Genomic DNA, 19548 nt, shown 5'->3' with positions numbered 1-19548 from the left:
AGAGGTGATGTTGATGCCAAGTTCCCTGAGTAGATTCATGACCCAATTGAGTTCTACAGCAGCGGTTGCTATAACATGGTTTTCAGTTTCGGTTGTAGAACGGACAATTGTCTTTTGCTTCTTAGAACTCTAACTGATTGGATTGAGTATAAGAAAGATAATATACCCTAACGTGGATGTTCTGTCATCAAAATTTCTTACTCAATCAGCATCAATAAAGGCATGGAGATGAAGGGGGGAGTGTTTGCGAAAAAAAAAGTCCATGATTGAGGGTCCCACGAAGATATCGTAAGATTCGTTTGATTGCAGACCAATATATAGTAGATAGTCGATGCATAAATTGAGATAATTTTTTGATAGCTAATGAGATAGTTGGACGGGTGAGATCAGTACTGTAAGGAACCAAGGACTTGTCGATATTTAGTTAGGTCTGTAGTAGGGCTTCCATCATATAATTTGAGCAACTCGCTAATAGACAGAGGTGTTGTAACTACATTTGCATCTTGCATATTTAATTTGGATAATAGATCTTGAATATACTTTCGTTGTGATAGAAAGAGTCTTGAAGAAGTGTATGTTACTTCCACTCCCAAAAAATAGCTCGATGTTCCCAAATCTTTAAAAGAGAATCGATTTGCTAAATGCCTTGATTTCTATATGATTATTGTTGGTGATAATAAAATCGTCCACATATACCAGAAGATATATTATAGTACCACTTCGGTGATGGAGAAATAGGGAGGTATCAGACTTAGAGTTGATGAAGTCAATTGATACAAAAAACGAGCCAAATTCAATGTACTAAGCTCTTGGAGCTTAACGAAGTCCATAAATACCTTTTTGTAGTTTATAAACATGCTTTGGATATCGAGGGTGGATGAAGCCAGGAGGTTGCTGCATGAAGACATCGTCAGCTAGGTTCCCCTGTAAAAATGCATTGTTAACATCGAGTTGTCGTAAATGCTAGCCTTGTGAGATGGCCAAACTCAGAATAAGGTAAATTGTTGTGGGTTTAATAGTAGGACTAAATATCTTTGTGAAGTCAACACCAAAACATTGATGAAACCCTTTGACCACTATACATACTTTATATCTGACAACGGATCCATCTGGGTATCGCTTAATTCGAAAGACCAACTTACACCCGATGATATTTTGTGTGGGATAAGAGTGTACAAGGGTCCATATAGAATTATGGAGGAGGGCATCATATTCTTCACACATGGCTTTACACCCGTATGAAGATTTTTGGACTTGAGTAATTTTGGTAGGTTTAGTGGTCTCTAACGAGGATGTTGTGATGGTATACAGGTCAAGGACTTACCATGGTTTAAAAACACCACTTTTGGAGCGTGTTGTCATTGGATGTCCAGGGGCTATAGGATGTGTTGTAGGTATGGGTGGTGAAGAGGCATTAAGATGGGTTAGGGGAGGTTGAGGAACTTCAGTGTCATTGGTCCCAGGAGAGGACAAAGATAGTGGTTGTGTTTCTGAGGGAATGTCTTCAGTTGTAGGGGAACCTTGTGAAGAAGGAAGAGGCGCAATGGTGGGGGTGAGGTGCTGTTGAACCGGGAGAGGGAGAGAGTATGGATCATGAGAAGGACTGGATGGTACTATAAGAGACTCGATTGACGGGATTGATGGCATACTCCAGTAATATATATATATATATATATATATATATATATATATATATATATATATATATATATATATATATATAAAATGGAGTAGGTCGCATAGTAGGAGACTCAGGGTTTTGAAACGGAAACGTGGTTTCGATAAAAATAACATGACGGGACATAAAAACTTTTTGAGATTGAGGCATCGTAACATTGAAAGGCATTATGTTCAAGAGAGTATATCCAATGAAAACGCAAGGCTTAGATTTTGAGTTTAACTTATGTGAGGCATAGGGACGGAGTCATATATAACATAAACATCCAAACACTTTGAGTTTTTGAAGGTTTTAAGATTTGTGAAATAATTTTTTAAATGATGACTCGTACTCGAGGACTGGAGTGAGCATACGATTAATGAGGTAGATGGTAGCTTGAAATGCTAAGTCCAAAAATTTGGTATAGAGGCTTGGTGTAAGAGTGTGAGATCAGTTTCAACTATATGTCGATATTTGCGTTCAGTAGAGCCAACGAGTTGAGGAGTATAGGGAGGTGACTTGAGGTGTTGTATACCACAAGCAGAGAGGCAAGATATGAGGTCTTGATATTCGCCACCACCATCAGAGTAAACAGTTTTAATTTTAGACCAAAAGAAGTTTTCGACCAATCTTCGAAAGTTGATAAAGATTGTTAAAACTTCGGATTTATGGTGAAGAGGGTATAACCATGTATAGTTAGTGAAAGAGTCTACAAGAATAACATAAAATCTGAACTTATCAAAGGAAGTGATTGGAGCAGGGCCCCAAACATCGGTGTTAATAACCTTAAAGGGTTTAGAGTAGGATATTAAGGATATTCTAAAGGAGAGTCTATGACTTTTATTACTTAAACAAGTATCATAATGTGTTAGAATATCATTGGTGTGAAGCATAGGAAAAGAATAACGGGAAAGTAATTTTTGCTGGATAAAGAATAAGGGATGACCAAGACATCGATGCCACACATCAGTTGGAGCTACGATAGAAGAGTAGGCAGTAGGCTGGGTGATTTGTGGAACTGACGGCCACGCGTAAATGTTATCTTTACTCTAGCCTCGGACCAAGAATGCCCCCGTGCTCAAGTCCTTAACAAGAAAGGAGTTAGGAAAGAATTCAATGGAGGTATTATTTTGTTTGCAAAATTGAGAAATAGAAATGAGATTTCGTTTGATGTGGGGTGCACACAAAACATCATCGAGCGTAAAGGTTGTGCTATATGAATTGAGCATTGTGGAACTAATATGAATAATGGGGAGTCCGTTATTATCACCGATGATAATGTCTTCATTTCCACCATAGTTATTGTGGACAGACAAGTTTTATAGATTAGAGGTAATGTGATGAGAGGCGCCAGAGTCCACAATCCAATTTTGGTTGCTAGTGTTCGGAGTAGTTGTAAGATTTGCATAAGGCCAATGTGATGGAGGAGGAAGTCTGGGTCGAGTTCTATAGACCTTTGTAGAGTGGCCATCTTTATCACACAACTAGCAGACAACTCTTTGTTGATTTATATGATCAGGATGCCAGGACTGAGGATAATTATAGTGGCTACCTTGATGATTACGATTGAAATGCTGATGAGGTGGATGGGGGGAGGTTTGGTTAGAGCTCACAAATTCAAGAGGAATGTTGGCCAAAACTTTATTGAAGATTTTGTTGGACCGGTTGCTCTTCTTCTGTGATTTTTTACTGACTTGAGCTGTGATGGGTGGACCCGACAATTTGTCTTCACGCTTGAGATATATCTTATAGTCAGTCAATTTATCATAGAGTTCTTCAAATGATATCAGTGAGTTGCGTGCCCATATCACTACTGCTAGTTCCTTATACTCATCCCTGAGGCTAGTAAGTGTGTGGATAATGACTTTTTCATCACTAAGATTATGATCTATCAGGGCCAAGTTATCAATGATAACTTTGATATTTCGTAGATAGTCAGCAATAGTACTTCCCTCTTATTTTATTTGCATGAGACTAGATAGGAGACTAAGCAGGCGAGTATGCGAACGATTTGCTAAGGTGATTTGCAGCTTGCACTAGGCTTCAGTAGCAATGTCACATGAAGATATGAGTGGGGCAAGGGATCTAGCGACAGAAGTTTGAATTGATTGAAGGATGAGACGATCTTGACATAACCACAGTTTGTAGTTTGGATTTGGTACCGGGCTGGGTGCTCCTGGGATGTTGAGCATCGCTGGTGGACAACGGAGAGAGCCATCGACGTAACCTAATAGATCATAGCCAAGTAGGATATTAGAAAATTGAGCACGCTAGGATGTATAGTTGCCACCTTTAGATAACTTGAAGAGAATAAGCATTGCAACATTGATGGAAATAAGACCTGTAGAGGAAAAAATATTATGGTTTCCTACGAGAACAGTAATCGGAGCATTAGATGTAGATGATAAGGACATATGTGGCAATATTGTGGCAGTTGATAGCGAGGCAGTAGTCTGCAATAGGCGACGCAGGCTGCAATTAGTGCATATTACAGCTTGCAATCAAGTTTGGTGGTCAAATTCTAAGGATTGACTAGATTTGTTGTGTTGTAGATCAGTGAGCAATATGAGAGATTGACAACGTCAAGGTGCGTCCGATGGCCAACATCAAAGTTAGGGAGAGTAGTTTCGACTAGGGAAATGCCGCCTGAGGGGGAGAAGGAGCATTGGAGTAAGAGAAGCACAACGCCGGAGAAGGTGTGGGGTGCCACTGCTCTGCTTCCCCCTCCTCACGGACCAGTTCACGAAGTGCAAGGTGCCGCTGCTCTGCTTCCCCCTCTTCATGGACCAGTTCACGAACCGAAAACTGGTGGTGCAAGATTGGAAGATCACCCTTCCCTCGACGCTGAGCCCACCATGGTGGAATAGATGGGTTCTCTTGTTGGGGATGGAGGAGCAAGGAAAAAATAGAATACTACGATGCAAGTAAAAGAATCCTTTCGATTCAAGAAAACTGATGTAGTATTTAAAAACAGGAGGATTTACAAGAACACTTACAAGATTTTTCCAAGTGCACACACTCTCTATATCCTTGCTTCATGAACTATGGTCATATTTATATGACCTAGTGATAACCACCCTATAACTACTAGATCATGATTGAGGTAGTTATTGAAATCACCTTATAACTATTAGATCATGATTGAGGTGGTTATTGAAATCATCCTGCAACCACTAAATCATGATAACTATTTAGAGAAATAACTTTTGAATCAAATCTCAATACTCCCCCTTGATTCATAGTTGCAGACACCGATTTGCGACATAAAATAAACATGCTTTTGAATTGGAAGCGACTTGGTGAAGATATTCGCAACTTGTTCATCTGTTCCACAATGCTTTATTGTTATATCTCCACTTGCTATAAGATCTCGGATGAAATGATAGCGTATCTCTATATGCTTCGTTCTTCCATGAAATGTTGGATTCTTCGTCATTGCAATTGTGGCTTTATTGTCACAAAATATTTTCGTTGCTTCTTTTTGTTCTTTGATGAAGATCTTCAAGAAGTCTTCTAAGCCATATTGCTTGACAAGCTGCTGATGTTGCGGCTACATATTCTGCTTCCGATGTCGACAACGTAATTGTTGTTTACTTTTTAGAACTCCAAGATATAGCTCCTGATCCGAGGCTAAAAACATTGCCTGAAGTACTCTTTCGATCATCTAAAGCTCCTGCCCAATCACTATCTGTGAAACCAAATAATTTACATTTAAACTTTGTTTTGAACACCTATTTTAACCCAATAGGTTTCTTTTCTTTCGGTAGATCCATTAGCTCCCAAGTTTCATTCTTCTCAGTTGACTTTGATTTCCTCCTTCACTACTTTTCTCCATTCCTCTTTTTTAACCGCTTCCTCAAAAGTTGTTGGATCTGAAATAAACAAAGCAAATGTTGAGTTATAAATTTGAAATTTCTAGTTCTACTGGAATCTGCATTTGTGTTCCATCTTTATTGGTCTCTAAATTCTAACTTGCCCTTTCATCAAACATAACATTTCTGTTAATAATAACTTTGCCACTAACAGGGTTATATAATCGATATACTTTTGATTGTAAAGAATAACCAATTAAAATGTATTTTTTAGATTTTTCATCAAGCTTGTGATGATTTTGTGAATTCACCAAAGCATAAGCAATACAACCAAAAATTCTTAGATGTCTAACACTTGGTTTCATACCATACCAAGCCTCAAAAGGAGTTTGATTCATATCAGCCTTTGTTGGTGAAATATTCAACAAATAAACTACTGTTGCAATTGTTTTTGTCCAAAACTGAATTGGAAGATGTTTTCCTTTAAGCAAACTTCTTGCCATTTCAACGACAGTCCGATTCTTATGCTCAGCTATACCATTTTGCTCTGGTATATATGGTGCTGTCAATTCTTTGTGAATACTTTTTTCTTCACAAAAAGAATTAAACTTATTAGATAAAAATTCACCACCTCTATCTGTCCGAAGTATTTTTATATATCTACCACTTTGCTTTTCTACAAGTGCTTTGAATTTTTAAAAATTATCAAATGTTTCATATTTTAATTTCAAAAAATATACCTAACTCATGCGACTATAATCATCTGTAAACAATAAAAAATATTGACTTCCACCAAATGATTTTGTATTCATAAGTCCACATAAGTCAGCATGAATTAATTCAAGACAATTGGATGCTCTCCATGCTTTTCTAATAGGAAATGATTTTTTACTTTGTTTGCCATAAATGCATCCTTCACATATATCAAGTGTATTAATCTTAGACAATCCGAAAACCATTCATTTTTGACTTAACAATCTTAAACCCTTAATGTTAAGGTGTCCATATCTTAAATGTCATAAACTAGACTCATTCTTTTGAGTTATGATAAGCGCATGTCTTTCAATATTTGACACATCAAGTGGAAACATCTTTGTGTCATGCAAACATTTACTATAATCAAACCAGATTTTTTTTTATCTCTAATAGTGCATGAACCATCATCAAATATTACTGAATATCCATCATCTATCAATTGTCCAACACTCAATAAGTTATGTGATAAAGTAGGAACAAAGAAAACATTATCAAGGTATTTTACCTTCCCTTGATTCGTCTTCACCTCAATTGTTTCTTTCCCTTCCACTTGGACTTGCTTGCTATCTCCAAGTCTAACTTTCAACTTGTGAGTTTCATCAATATCTCTAAATATTGATTTTATGCCTGACATATGATTAGAATATCCACTATCCAGAAACCAAATATCATTTGAAATATCATGAACTTGTGATTGAGTCATAAACAACTTACTATTTTCTTTATTGTCCTCCACATAGCTTGCTTGCTTGCTTTTCTCTTTTCCAGCAATCTGCCTTCATGTGACCAAATTTTTTATAATAGTGACATTGAATTCCACTCTTATAATTTCTTTGATCATAATTTGATTGCCTTTGTTTATCATGCCCATCAAAGTGTTCTCTTCCTCTTCCTATTCCATTTCCTCTACCATGAAATCCTCCTCTGCCACGTTCTTCTTTTGAAGTACAAGACTCCCTGTTAACCTGAAATACTTTTTCTTCACTTTTTTCAAGTGACCTGTTCAACCTTACTTCATGTGCTTGTAAGGAACTCATTAGTTCATCAAATGAATAAGTAGATAAATCTTTTGACTCCTCAATTGCGGTAGCAACATGATCAAATTTCGGAGTTAAACTTCTCAAAACTTTTGCAATAATTATATGATCAGGAAGATGTTCACCATAAGATTTTATTTGACTAACAATTTCAATCACTCGAGAAAGAAAATCTTGCACCGATTCATTGCTTTTCATGAATAAAATTTTAAACTCACGACGGAGGGTTTAAAGTTTTACCGTAATCACCCTTAATGAGCCTTGAAATTTATTTTGAAGTATCAATCAAGCTTGCTTTGAGGTTGTCGCTGCTGTAACTCTTGAGAAGATCGTCCAGCTTGCTGAATGAAGAACAATGCCTTTGAGTCCTTCTTTCTATTCTCTCTCAGCTTGATTTCGTCGTCAGGATCTGCATATCCATTCCCTATTAAGTCCCAAAGATCTTGAGACTTGAATAGAGTTTTCATCTTGATACTCTAAAATTTATAGCTTTTGCCTGAGAAGATGGGGATAAGAGGTTGAAACATGGAATTGCCATTGAAAGCCATAATGCTTAGTTCAGATTGAAACTAGGCTCTGATACCACAAATGGGATGGAGGAGCAAGGAAAAAACAGAATACTACGATTCAAGAAAATTGATGTAGTATTTAAAAACAGGAGGATTTACAAGAACACTTACAAGATTTTTTTCAAGTGCACACACTCTCTATATCCTTGCTTCATGAACTATAGTCCTATTTATAGGACCTATTGATAACCACCCTATAACTACTAGATCATGATTGAGGTAGTTATTGAAACCACTTTATAACTACTAGATCATGATTGAGGTGGTTATTAAAATCATCATGTAACCACTAAATGATGATAACTATCTAGATATATAACTTATGAATCAAATCTCAACCTCTCTCACAGAGAAGCCGACGACTCTATGGGGGCAGAGCGGTCGATCAGCAACGATTTTCTGTTGGTGGATTTGGTGCCTCTCCACTGGCGATGTTGTCGGTCGGCCTTCATCTCTTGGTGGCTCTGGTGCTTATCGGGAGTGCTCGGGCCATGGGGACATGCTATCGAGCCCTAACAACAACGGTTACACTGGAGAGAGGAGCAGTGGAGGGTCGAGCGAGCTACGAGCGCAGAGGAGAGGCTGGCGAAGGGGAAAGAAGGGTCGAAAGGGGAGGAGGCGACCGACAACCTCCTGTTGTCCGAGCACTACCTCTCTTCGATCACCAACTGTCGCTCGATTGTTGCTTCTCTCCAAGCGCTTGCCGTCGAGAGATGGCTTGGAGAGTTCTAAGAAAGAAGGGCCGGAAGGGGGAGGAAGATGCAGCGGTGGAAGTGCTTGTCGTTCTTCTGGCTTCCACATTGACACCCAGATGAGCAGTGGACACTTCACGGAAGAAGGCTTCGACAGAGCTGCCTACATCCATAGGGGAGAGCTATCCAGGAAGAAATGCTCTGATACCATGGTAGAAATAAAATACTAAGGAAGATAATCATTGAGGAAGATTTTCCTCAGCAGATTTATGATATTTTCTTATGTAGTTGGGAAGATCTTGTTATCAAGGGAGATCTTGACTGTTATCAAAAAGGACTTCATATTATTATGACAAGGTTTGTACAAATGTGGGCCGTTTCCGGTTTAATACTCTCAAACCTTCTTCCCTATTATTCCCTATGATATAAAGCTACCGCATCGCATGCGCTTCTTCTCATTTCACCGGATATCATCTCCTTATTCCTCACCACACACATATGGGGAACTGCTTGCCTAGCTTGGCTCATGAGTCCAAGAGATGCGACGAAAACAAGAGCAGATCTCGTTGCTCCGGTGTGGCAAAGGATCATGTGGAGGAGACGGAGAGGGGACGAGTATTGCCACAACCTGCTGCTGCTGCTGCTGCTGCGCCGAGGAGAAGGGTGCATGCGACGGATCGGCCTCGCCCGAAGCGATCGGTACGCTTTGCGGAGGGCGGGGATGGCGTGAAGGACAGTGCAAGAGTGAAGATGAGGGTGACAAAGAAGGAGGCGTCTCTGTTGCTGTCCATGCTCGATGACGGTAGAGAGAGGAGCCAGGAGGACGTGCTGAGCCAGCTTCAAGAAGCCCGAGCTGGGTGCGCCTCACACAGGGATTGCTGCAGAGCAGAGGTTGCCAGCAGCATGCTGGAGAACTAATTATATTTATACCACAGTTACTACGTCTTCATTAGATTCTATGACATACCATTAGAAGCTGTTGATGTTTGAAAGGCATATGTAATACGCTAAGGTTAAAGTGCGCTATATAAAAGTGATTACATATCCTTGATATGATATAATGTATATTCCATGATTTCTACCGAATTATAGGGATTTGATATCCCTTGATTTCTTAGTTGAATTATATTGATCAGATTCTCTTTCATCCTATAAAGAGGATTACGCTATATTCAGAATTATGATCAATAAAGTCTGTCGTCTTTTTCGTTTTTGTTTTTTCTCTTCTCTTCTCTAAGTCTTAGAACATGGTATCAGAGTCTTGATTTTGATCTTCTTTCAGTTTTGATATTTCTCCCTCGCGCGAGGGAGCTATTTATCGAGCTACGGTCGGTTCGTGGCGATGCACTCCATCATATTCGAATCGTTCCACCTCCGCTACATCCAATTGGTTCCTTCCATTGTTCTATTATCAAGCAGCACCACTCGATCGTGGCCTTAGCAGACGATAGTTTTGATTCTTCTGCCCCTCATCGGTGCAAATCCCTACATTTGATTCTCAGATTTGAGCGTGTCGATGGTTGTTCTATTGGTCAGCGATCGGATAGATCCCTTTCCTCCACCACGACTTTGCCTACAGCAATCATCAACAAAGTGTTTTCATTCTCTCTTCTCTTGTAACATGGCATCAGGGGCACGATTCAAAATCTATTGATCGTTTGGCACTCCATGAGACTCTCTCTCGAAGCGTGTAGTCACCCAAGGCCCTTTCCCGAGTCCATAATCTTCTTCTTCTTCTTCTTCTTCTTCTTCTTCTTCTTGTACAAATCATAAATCATCGATTCTGCTCATCCACAGTCACGTCACCCAAGGTAGTGTAAAAATCGATGTTATTTCTTCATAGATCCTCTCAACCAAGCATAGCGAGTGTTTCTCTCGTCTTCTCAAGGATCACATCATTTGCATCAACATCACTTGGTCATGGAGCATCCATTACCAAGCTCTCAAAAGGGTCCGGTTCACGTTTGTGGGCGATGGCATCGGGGGTTTGGACGTACATCCAAGTTCCTATTACCAAAAGAGCCCCATGGCCTACCTCAATTATTTTGGTAGGCGGAGCTCGAGGAATTCTATCAAAGAAAGACGCATGCCACCTTCACGCACATCAAGTAATTCATTTCCTCGTGGATTTTTTTGGTGTCTGCACAAAACAATAGTGCGTTTATCATGTACGACGTCGATGCCTGGCTGTAGACGGCCAAAATGGTTTGAATCCTCGATATGAAGTACTGCTTTACAAGTGATGTGCAAGACGTAAAGGCAGTATTCAAACATAATTAGTCCCTTTTGTTCCAAACGAAGACAACACATTTGAAATCTTCTCCTATGAACGAACAAAAACTGAATCATCAACATCTGCATTCCCATCCAGACCACCGGCGATGATGTGATGCAGCCAATTCTGGGTCCAGTGGATCGAGAATCTAGTCACTGTGCTGGACCACTGTAATCCATAGGTGACATCAACACGCCTCCTTCCCCCCCCCCCCCCCGCGCTCCCACGGAGGAAGACCCGGTCCTGTCCGTCTTCCACGGAGGAAGAAGGGAGGGTAAGACCCGGTCCTGTCTTCCCAAAATCCATCACATCCATCCGATATAAAATTTACGTGACACGTCTGTTGAATTTAATACCAAGAAGGAATAGAGTTATTAAATAAAAGAATAATAGGATAAACTTCTATTTTCTATATTTTTCTCAATAATTTTTTTACAATTTCAGAAACTCTATCTATTTTATGACCCAACATACGGGATTTATATAGTCCCAAAGATACATTATATTAATTATATTTAAAATGAATTATTCTTTTTCAAGAAATCTTTTCAAGAACCAACAACTAATTTGACTTGTCCCTTCATAAACATTTAATCTATTTTTTCTTCTTGATGTAATGAATCTCCCTCTTGATACAATGAACATTTCTTTTGATTAAATTAATTTCTTTATAATTCTTGAACAACTTTAATTCTAATATTCTCCCCCCTTAAACTTGTTCCATCTAACATGCTAAGTTTCTTTCAAAGTTATTGAAATATTTCAAATTTGATAGGTTTTATAAGTATATTGACCACTTATTCACTTGTCCTGACATGATATAGCTCAACTTCTTTATTTTTGATATAATCTCTCATGAAATGAAATCTTGTGTCGATATGCTTTGATCTTTCATGGTAGATTGAATTCTTGGCTAAAGCAATAGCTGATTTGTTATCAACATAAATCTTGGTTGACTTCTCCTGTGGCATATGAAGTTCTTGGAGTAATCTTTTTAGCTAGATTGCATGACAAACACTAGAAGAAACTACTATATATTCTGTTTCATAACTTGATAAAGCAATGATCTGTTGCTTTTTTGAAGACCAAGTGAATGTAGCTTCACCAAAATAAAATATAAATCCAGTTGTACTCTTCCGATCATCATAGCTTTCGGCCCAATCACTATCACTATATCTAATAAGCTCCAACATTTTATATGATGAATGGAATATTCCATACTCAATTGTTCCTTTAATATATCGTAAATTTTTTTTAGCAACATTTAAATGAGATGTCTTAAGAGCTTCTATATATCTACTTATTAAACCAACTCTAAATAATATATTAGGTCGAGTGCATGTCAAATACCTTAAACATCTAACTAGACTTTTATAATAAGTTGGATTAATATATTTACCTTCACCTTCTTTGATTAACTTAGTGTCATATTCAACAGGTATATCTGTAGGATGATAATCTTCCATAGAAAACTTCTTTAGAACCCCCTTTACATAATTTTCTTGTGAGATAAAAATTTTCAAACCAAAGTCATTAAGCCAAAGTTGGTCATTTCAAACTCCTTTTTTATATAGTGCTTAAAATCTTTAATCATAGAACTACTATTGCTTGTAAATATTAAATCATTTATATATAGGCATACAAACAAGATATCTCCATCAGAGTTAGATTTCGTATAGTGGACATTTAGAAAAAGGATTTTGAATAAAATATATATTTATTCAAGAATTCCATGCTCATGAAGGTTGTTTAAGCTCATAAAGAGTTCTCTTTAACTTGTATACTTTGTCTTCTTATTCATGTATAATAAAATCAGGAGGTTGTTGAATATATACCTTTTCTTTAAGAACTCTATTAAGAAATACTAATTTGACATCCATTTGTAAAATTTTCTATTTCATTTGAGCTGCTAGAGAGATAAGTAATCTTATTGTCTCCATTTGAACAACTAGTGCAAATACTTCTTCATAGTCGATCCCATATTGTTGTTTATATCACTTTGCAACCAATCGGGTCTTATATTTCTCCACCTCTTCTTTTATATTTCTTTTTGTTTGGAAGATCCATTTAACACCGATCGCTTGGTGGCCTTCTAGAAGTGTAGTAAGCTCCCATGTATCATTTTTGTTAATGGCATGAATCTCTTCATTCATTGCTTGTTGCCAATTTTCTTCTCTACAAGCTTCTTCGAAGGTTAATGGATCATATCCTGCAAAAAGATAAAATAAATAAATTTTATCATTGTTAGTATCATTCTTTCGAGTCACATCATATAGTTCATGAATCGATCTTGTCATAATCGAACTTCTTGAATCATATGACCTAGCTGATCTAGGTGATGATTCTGGCAAAGCCACTTCAGTGCTTGATTGTACTATATCATTCTCTTATGAAGCTATAGCTTTTTCAGTTCCAAATCTATTGTTCATCAAACTCAATATCTCTTGACATCGCAACTTTATTTGTGATAAGATTGTAGAGTTTGTAACCATTGGAATTCTCTAGATAATCTAGCAAAATGTATTTATGACTTTTATCTTGTAATTTTGTTCTCTTTTCTTCTAGTATCTTAGCAAATGCAATACTTCCAAAAATTCTCAATTGATCAACTCTTGGTTTTTGTAAGCTTCATGCTTCTTCTGGTGTAACATTACCAATTCGCTTTGTCAGAAACCTATTAAGTAAATAAACTACACAAGCACAATATCTCCTCAAAATTCTTTAGGAATTTTACTTTCCTTTAACATGCATCGGACCATATTAATGATAGTCCTATTTTTTCTTTCCGAGACATCATTTTGTTGAGGTGTGTATAATATGGTGAATTAATATAGAATTCTATTATTTCTACAAAAACTTTGATATAAATTCACCACCCCTATCTATTGTTAAACATTTAATCTTACAACAACTTTGTTATTCAACCAAATCCTTAAAATTTTTAAATTTGCTTAAAACTTTTTTATTTTATTTTAACATATAAACCCAAGTTTAGCCACTGTGATTATCAGTGAAGGTAAGAAAATATATGCTTCCTCCAAGTGATATTAGACTTATAGGCCACAAACATTTGAGTGCACAAGATCAAGTCGATGTCATACTCTTTTTGTTCTTCTGAGTATGAAAGACTTTCTTTCTTGCTTATCCATGACACATACTTTATATAATTTTGATGGAAGATCAATTCTTGGCATTCATGTCACCATATTGAAGTTTCAGAACCTCAAAATTTAAGTGAGCATATCTAATATGCCATAGTGTAGAAATATTCTCAATATCAGTTTTAAAATAATTTGACTGATCAAAAATACATAAATGCAGAGGAAACATTCTATTCTTTCCCATTTTTATATGTAATATCAATGCTTTATTCTTGTCACGAATTGAGAGAGTCATATCTTTAATCTTAATATCATAACCTTTTTCAAATAATTGTCCCAAGCTTAGAATATTATTTTTCATATTATGAACATAATAAACATTTAAAATACATAATTCTTTGCCATTATTAAATTCAAGGAGAATTTTACCTTTGCCTCTTATTAGGATCGAGTCGGCACTAAGAGTAATAAAGAAGATAAAATTATGTCGGTTCGAAAATCTTTCGTTCGATTAAAACCGATTTCGGAAAGATGTTTACTTGAAACACGTTCATAAGAATGTACAGCTAGAGTAATAAAGAAGTATGACAGTTTGCAATAAATGTAATTAGCAAAACAGAAATACAAATCGTTTTATAGTGGGTCGGTTGTCGTGACCTACATCCACTCCACTGATTCCTCTTCCGTCGAGGCCACTAGCATCCACTAGTGATGTTCCTTCAATAGGAGAAGATCAACTACCCTTACAATTCGATTCTCCTTTTGACAGGTTCAAGAGAGAACCTTTAAAACCCCCTTTACTCTTCTCTTAAACAAGACTAACACTTAAAGCTTGAGAGGAGTTTTCATAAGATTACAACAACATTTTTCTACTTTTTTGCTCTCAATTCTTGTGTATGTTAACCAAGGATAAGAGGGGTATTTATAGGCCTTAAGTGTATTCAAACATGGGGCCTAAAAGTGTCTCATCCTGGGTTTTTGGGGTACTAGCGATACCATCGCCTGTAGCACTGACACTGGGCGGTACCACCGCTTAGTCTAGTGGTACCACCGCCCAGTCTGGCGGTACCACTACTTGACAGTCTCTCAGAGACTATGTTTGGGCGGGACCACTGCCTAGACTGGTGGTACCATAGTCTTACACAGTCTTGGAGATTACGCCACGATGTTTGGGCCTTTTACTTGGCCCAACACCACCCAAATTTGGGCCCAATTGGCCCCTAATTGAGTTAGCCCAATTCTAACACAATTATGTGCTAACTAAGAATTTTAAGACATACACTAAGCTAAATAAGTTCGGTAAGTCTAGGTTTCTTCCGGCGAGCTTCTTACGATCTTCCTGCGAACTTCTAACGATCTCTCGGTAATGTTCCAATGGACTCCTAGCAAACTCCTAGACTTCACGACGATTTTTTTGGCGAGTTCTGATGAGCTTCTTTGGCAAGCTCTTGGACTTCTCGGTCAATTCTAGTAGAACTTCCGGCGAACTCTCAAACTCCCAACGAAGTCTTGTTTTTGACTCTGGGACTTCATTTTGCTTTATGCTTTGATTGCTATTATAGTTAATCCTGCACATTTAAAACTTACTTCGATCTAGATAATTATTATAAAGCTTGAATCAAATGTTGTCCGACATGTCATTGGTTTATCGATGCTTCGTTTGATTCTTTGACGCATCGTCCTCTCTTGCGGTCTATTGTCCAATCAGCGAGTTGACCTCCACAACTCTGATTTTCTTGGCATAATTTCTGCTCTTCTTGGCCCAATTCCCGAACCCATAGCCTAAAGCTTTCTATCGATATGTCGACCGATCCTTCGGCACGACTTCCAATCCTCTGACATGTTCTACTTCGGCCTAACATGATTCTTCTTGCTTTTAATTATCTTTCCTTGATCGAAGCTTTCTGTATCACTCAAAACGTAAATCAAATCATAAACGCTATCAATTGGTTTCATCATCAAAATCCGAGATTCAACAATCTCCCCCTTTTTGATGATGAGAACCAATTGATTGCAGAGTTAACCTTAACTCCCCCTATCAATATGTCATATTGATAGAACTCTTAGATTCAAAAATCCAAGCAATATGTTAACATAAAACCATGCATAACATCATCATACTTCTCCTTTTTTGTCATCAACCAAAAGGAGAAGTACAACTTTCAAGATTTAGAGATATAAGCTTAGGAATTTAGCAAATTTCACATCACTTTAGAACATGCAAGCTAGTGAGTTCTTTCTTCTATTTTGAGAAATGCAATTTTTGCTTCCTTTACAATATTCAAGCTAGCAATTATAGCAAGTTTTATATCATGTAAACTAGCAAATTTTTACATCATTTTAGAAAATATAAGCTAGCAATATTTGAAATGTTTAAGAAAGCAACTTTTGCTTCTTGAAATATGCAAGTTATCAATCTTTGCTTCTCTTTTAAAATGAGCAAGCTAGCATATTTTTTTTGCATCTTCTTGAATTGTGCAAGCTAGCAAATCTTTTCTCTTTTGAGATGTGTGCACTAGCAATTCTTTCTCCCATTTTGTCATTAGTAAAAAGAGAGGAATAATAAAACGATAGTACAATTCATTTTCCTTTATATCAATTTTCAAATTATGACAAAGATAAAGTGTCATTCTTATTGCAATATGGCATATTGAAATAAGGTATTATTTTAGAAAATGATAATTGTTGACTTTTACATTATTTTAAAAAAATCATAAGTATTGCATAGTTTCACATCATCACATGAAGAATATCAAGAAAAAATTGGTGATGAGATATACTTCATGAATACAAGGAATTTTACATAATAAAACTCAAGTCATAAAAATTAAAAGCTCAAGTGACATATCATGGTTAATTTGGATAAATGTCCTCTTTAGTAAACAACAAAAGTGTTGTAGGAGAACAAATAAATGATCTTGTTCCATGCATAAGAATTTTCAAGTCGTCAAAAAAAAAATCATGATTTGTTTAGATGAATGTTCTCTTGAAAGAGGGAATCATACGAGAATTAAGAAAAATATTTCATATAAAATACATCTCAAGTTGTAAACATTGATCAATGATTCGATTGGATATATCATCCTATTATTAAAACGAATCATACGAAAAGAAACCAAAATCATCATCAAAATAATTTTTTGAAAAATTCAATGAAAGCAACGTAGATAGATTCTTATACGATTAAAAATAGCTAAAGTTCTTTTAGTTCTAAGTTTTATGATTGATGTCATGCTCTAATCTTCCATACAAAAGCCACAAATCACAAAAAAATCATCATGCATAAGGAATAGAATCATCAAGTGAGGAATCACGATTCATATGACAAAAAGATTATCGATTCATACATTTGAATAAATATTTTTTTAAATCATCGTTACTTCAACTCATCATGTAAAATCATCAAATATGATACAAACATTTATTTTCAAAACGTCCATCATTATTTTTAACTCATTCAATTTATCAAATCATTAAAATTATTTTCATAGTCCAAGAGATTTATACAAATAGATTCATCAATCTCCTTTCTGAAAACTCGATAAGATAGAGATTAAGAAATTTTTAAGAAAAGTATTTTCCTCCCTTTTTTTTGTTTCATACAAGCATGCTTTTGTCATTTATGCCAAATTAAAATATACATCAAGTTTAAAACCAAAAATTTAACTTTCATTATGACAAAGATCAATAAGTCATAAATCACAAAATTTATTATGCATAATTTGAAAATATAAACTCATTAAGCATGACTTCAAATCATCATTATATTATTTCATCAAGCATGACTTCATTAAATATATAGTGTTTTTAATCAAAATCAATAAGCAATACGAAAATCATCAAGATACACATTATTGCTTCTTAAAAACATACATAGGATTAATCTTATTAGGTGTACAAATATTAGATTTAAATCTAACATTTTGTTCCTTTGTCATAAAGCATGCAATTTTCATGATAATTTTTTTATTTTTTTACTAACTAATTTAAAAATAACTCATGAAAAAAATCAAGTAATTTCAAAATAAAGTAAAGGAGTTTCATTTGAGTTGTTTACCTCATTGTCGAGAGTCACCAAAGCGAAGTTCGCTACTTCATCTTCATCGGTTTGCTACTTGTCTTCGGATGCACTCGTTTCGTCCCAAGTCACCTGGAGTGCTTTCTTGTTCTTTGGCAGTTTTTTCTTTTTAAGTTTATTTTTACTTTTTGATTCGTGTTTTAAGAACTTTTTAAGTTTTATTGTGAGATGTTCAAGGTCATCATCATCATCACTTAAGTTATCACTCAAATAGTATTCTATAGTTCGAAGTGTTAAATTATTTCTGTTTTTTGGAAGGTAATTTTCATGTTCATCATATTCAATACAAGTCATTTTATAGGTCATCAAAGACCCAATAAGTTCATTAAGTAAAGAATAGTTTAAATCATTTGCTTCTTGTATTGCGGTTACTTTCATATCCCAATTTTTAGAAAGAGATCTTAGAATTTTGTTTACAAGTTCAAAATTTGAAAAATATTTGCTAAGAGCTTTTAAACTATTGACGACATCCGTAAAACGGGTGTACATGTCAATAATAGTTTCGCTTGGCTTTATACGAAACAACTCAAAATCATGCATTAAAATATTAATCTTTGAATCTTTAACTTTACTAGTGCCTTTGTGAGTGATTTTGAATGTGCGCCAAATATTGAAAGCCATTTCACAAATAGAAACACAATTAAACTCATTTTTGCTTAAAGCACAAAATAGAGCGTTCATAGCTCTAGCGTTTAAAGAAAAAAAAATTTTCTCTAAATCATTCCATTCGTTCATTCGAGTAGAAGACTTTTGAAAACCAAATTTGACTATATTCCATAAATTGAGATTCAACGAAAGTAAGAAAATTATTATTCAAGTTTTCCAATATGTGTAGTCCGTCCTATTGAAGATGGGAGGACGAATAATAAAAAAGCCCTCTTGAAAGCCAAAAAGAGCTATTTCTCTTGCCTATTAAAACAAATGAGAAAAACATGGCTCTGATACCAACTATTAAGATCGAGTTGACACTAAGAGGGGATGAATTAGTGCAGCGGATAAAATTATATCGGTTCGAAAATCTTTCATTTGATTAAAACTGATTTCGGAAAGATATTAACTTGAAACACGTTCATAAGAGTGTGCAACTAAAGTAATGGGGAAGTATGGTAGTTTGCAATAAATGTAAATAGCAAAACAAAAATGTAAACCGTTTTATAGTGGTTCGATCGTCATGACCTATATCCACTCCACCGATTCCTCTTCCGTCGAGGCCACTGGCATTCACTAATGATCTTCCTTTAATGGGCAAAGATTAACTACCCTTACAACTCGATTCTCCTTTTGACAGGTTCAGGAGAGAACTGTTGAATCTCAGATTTTGATGATGAAGTCAATTGTCATTTGTTGTCTAATCTATGTGTTGAGATAAGTGTGCAGGATTAACTACGATGAAAGATAGACAAGCAGCAGGAGTTGCGCCGGAGTCAAGTTCATGATCACGTTGGGAGTTCGAGAGTTCGACGGAAGTTCGGACGGTCGTCGGAGGTTCTGCGAGAACAGATCCGAGAAGTCCAGAAGCTTGCCAAGCGAAGCTCGTCGGAACTTGCCAAGTGGATCGTCGCAAAATCCAG

This window comes from Musa acuminata, chromosome BXJ1-4 (genome assembly GCF_036884655.1).
Source record: "Musa acuminata AAA Group cultivar baxijiao chromosome BXJ1-4, Cavendish_Baxijiao_AAA, whole genome shotgun sequence".
NCBI lineage: Eukaryota > Viridiplantae > Streptophyta > Magnoliopsida > Zingiberales > Musaceae > Musa > Musa acuminata.
This window is presented reverse-complemented; position numbering follows the sequence as displayed.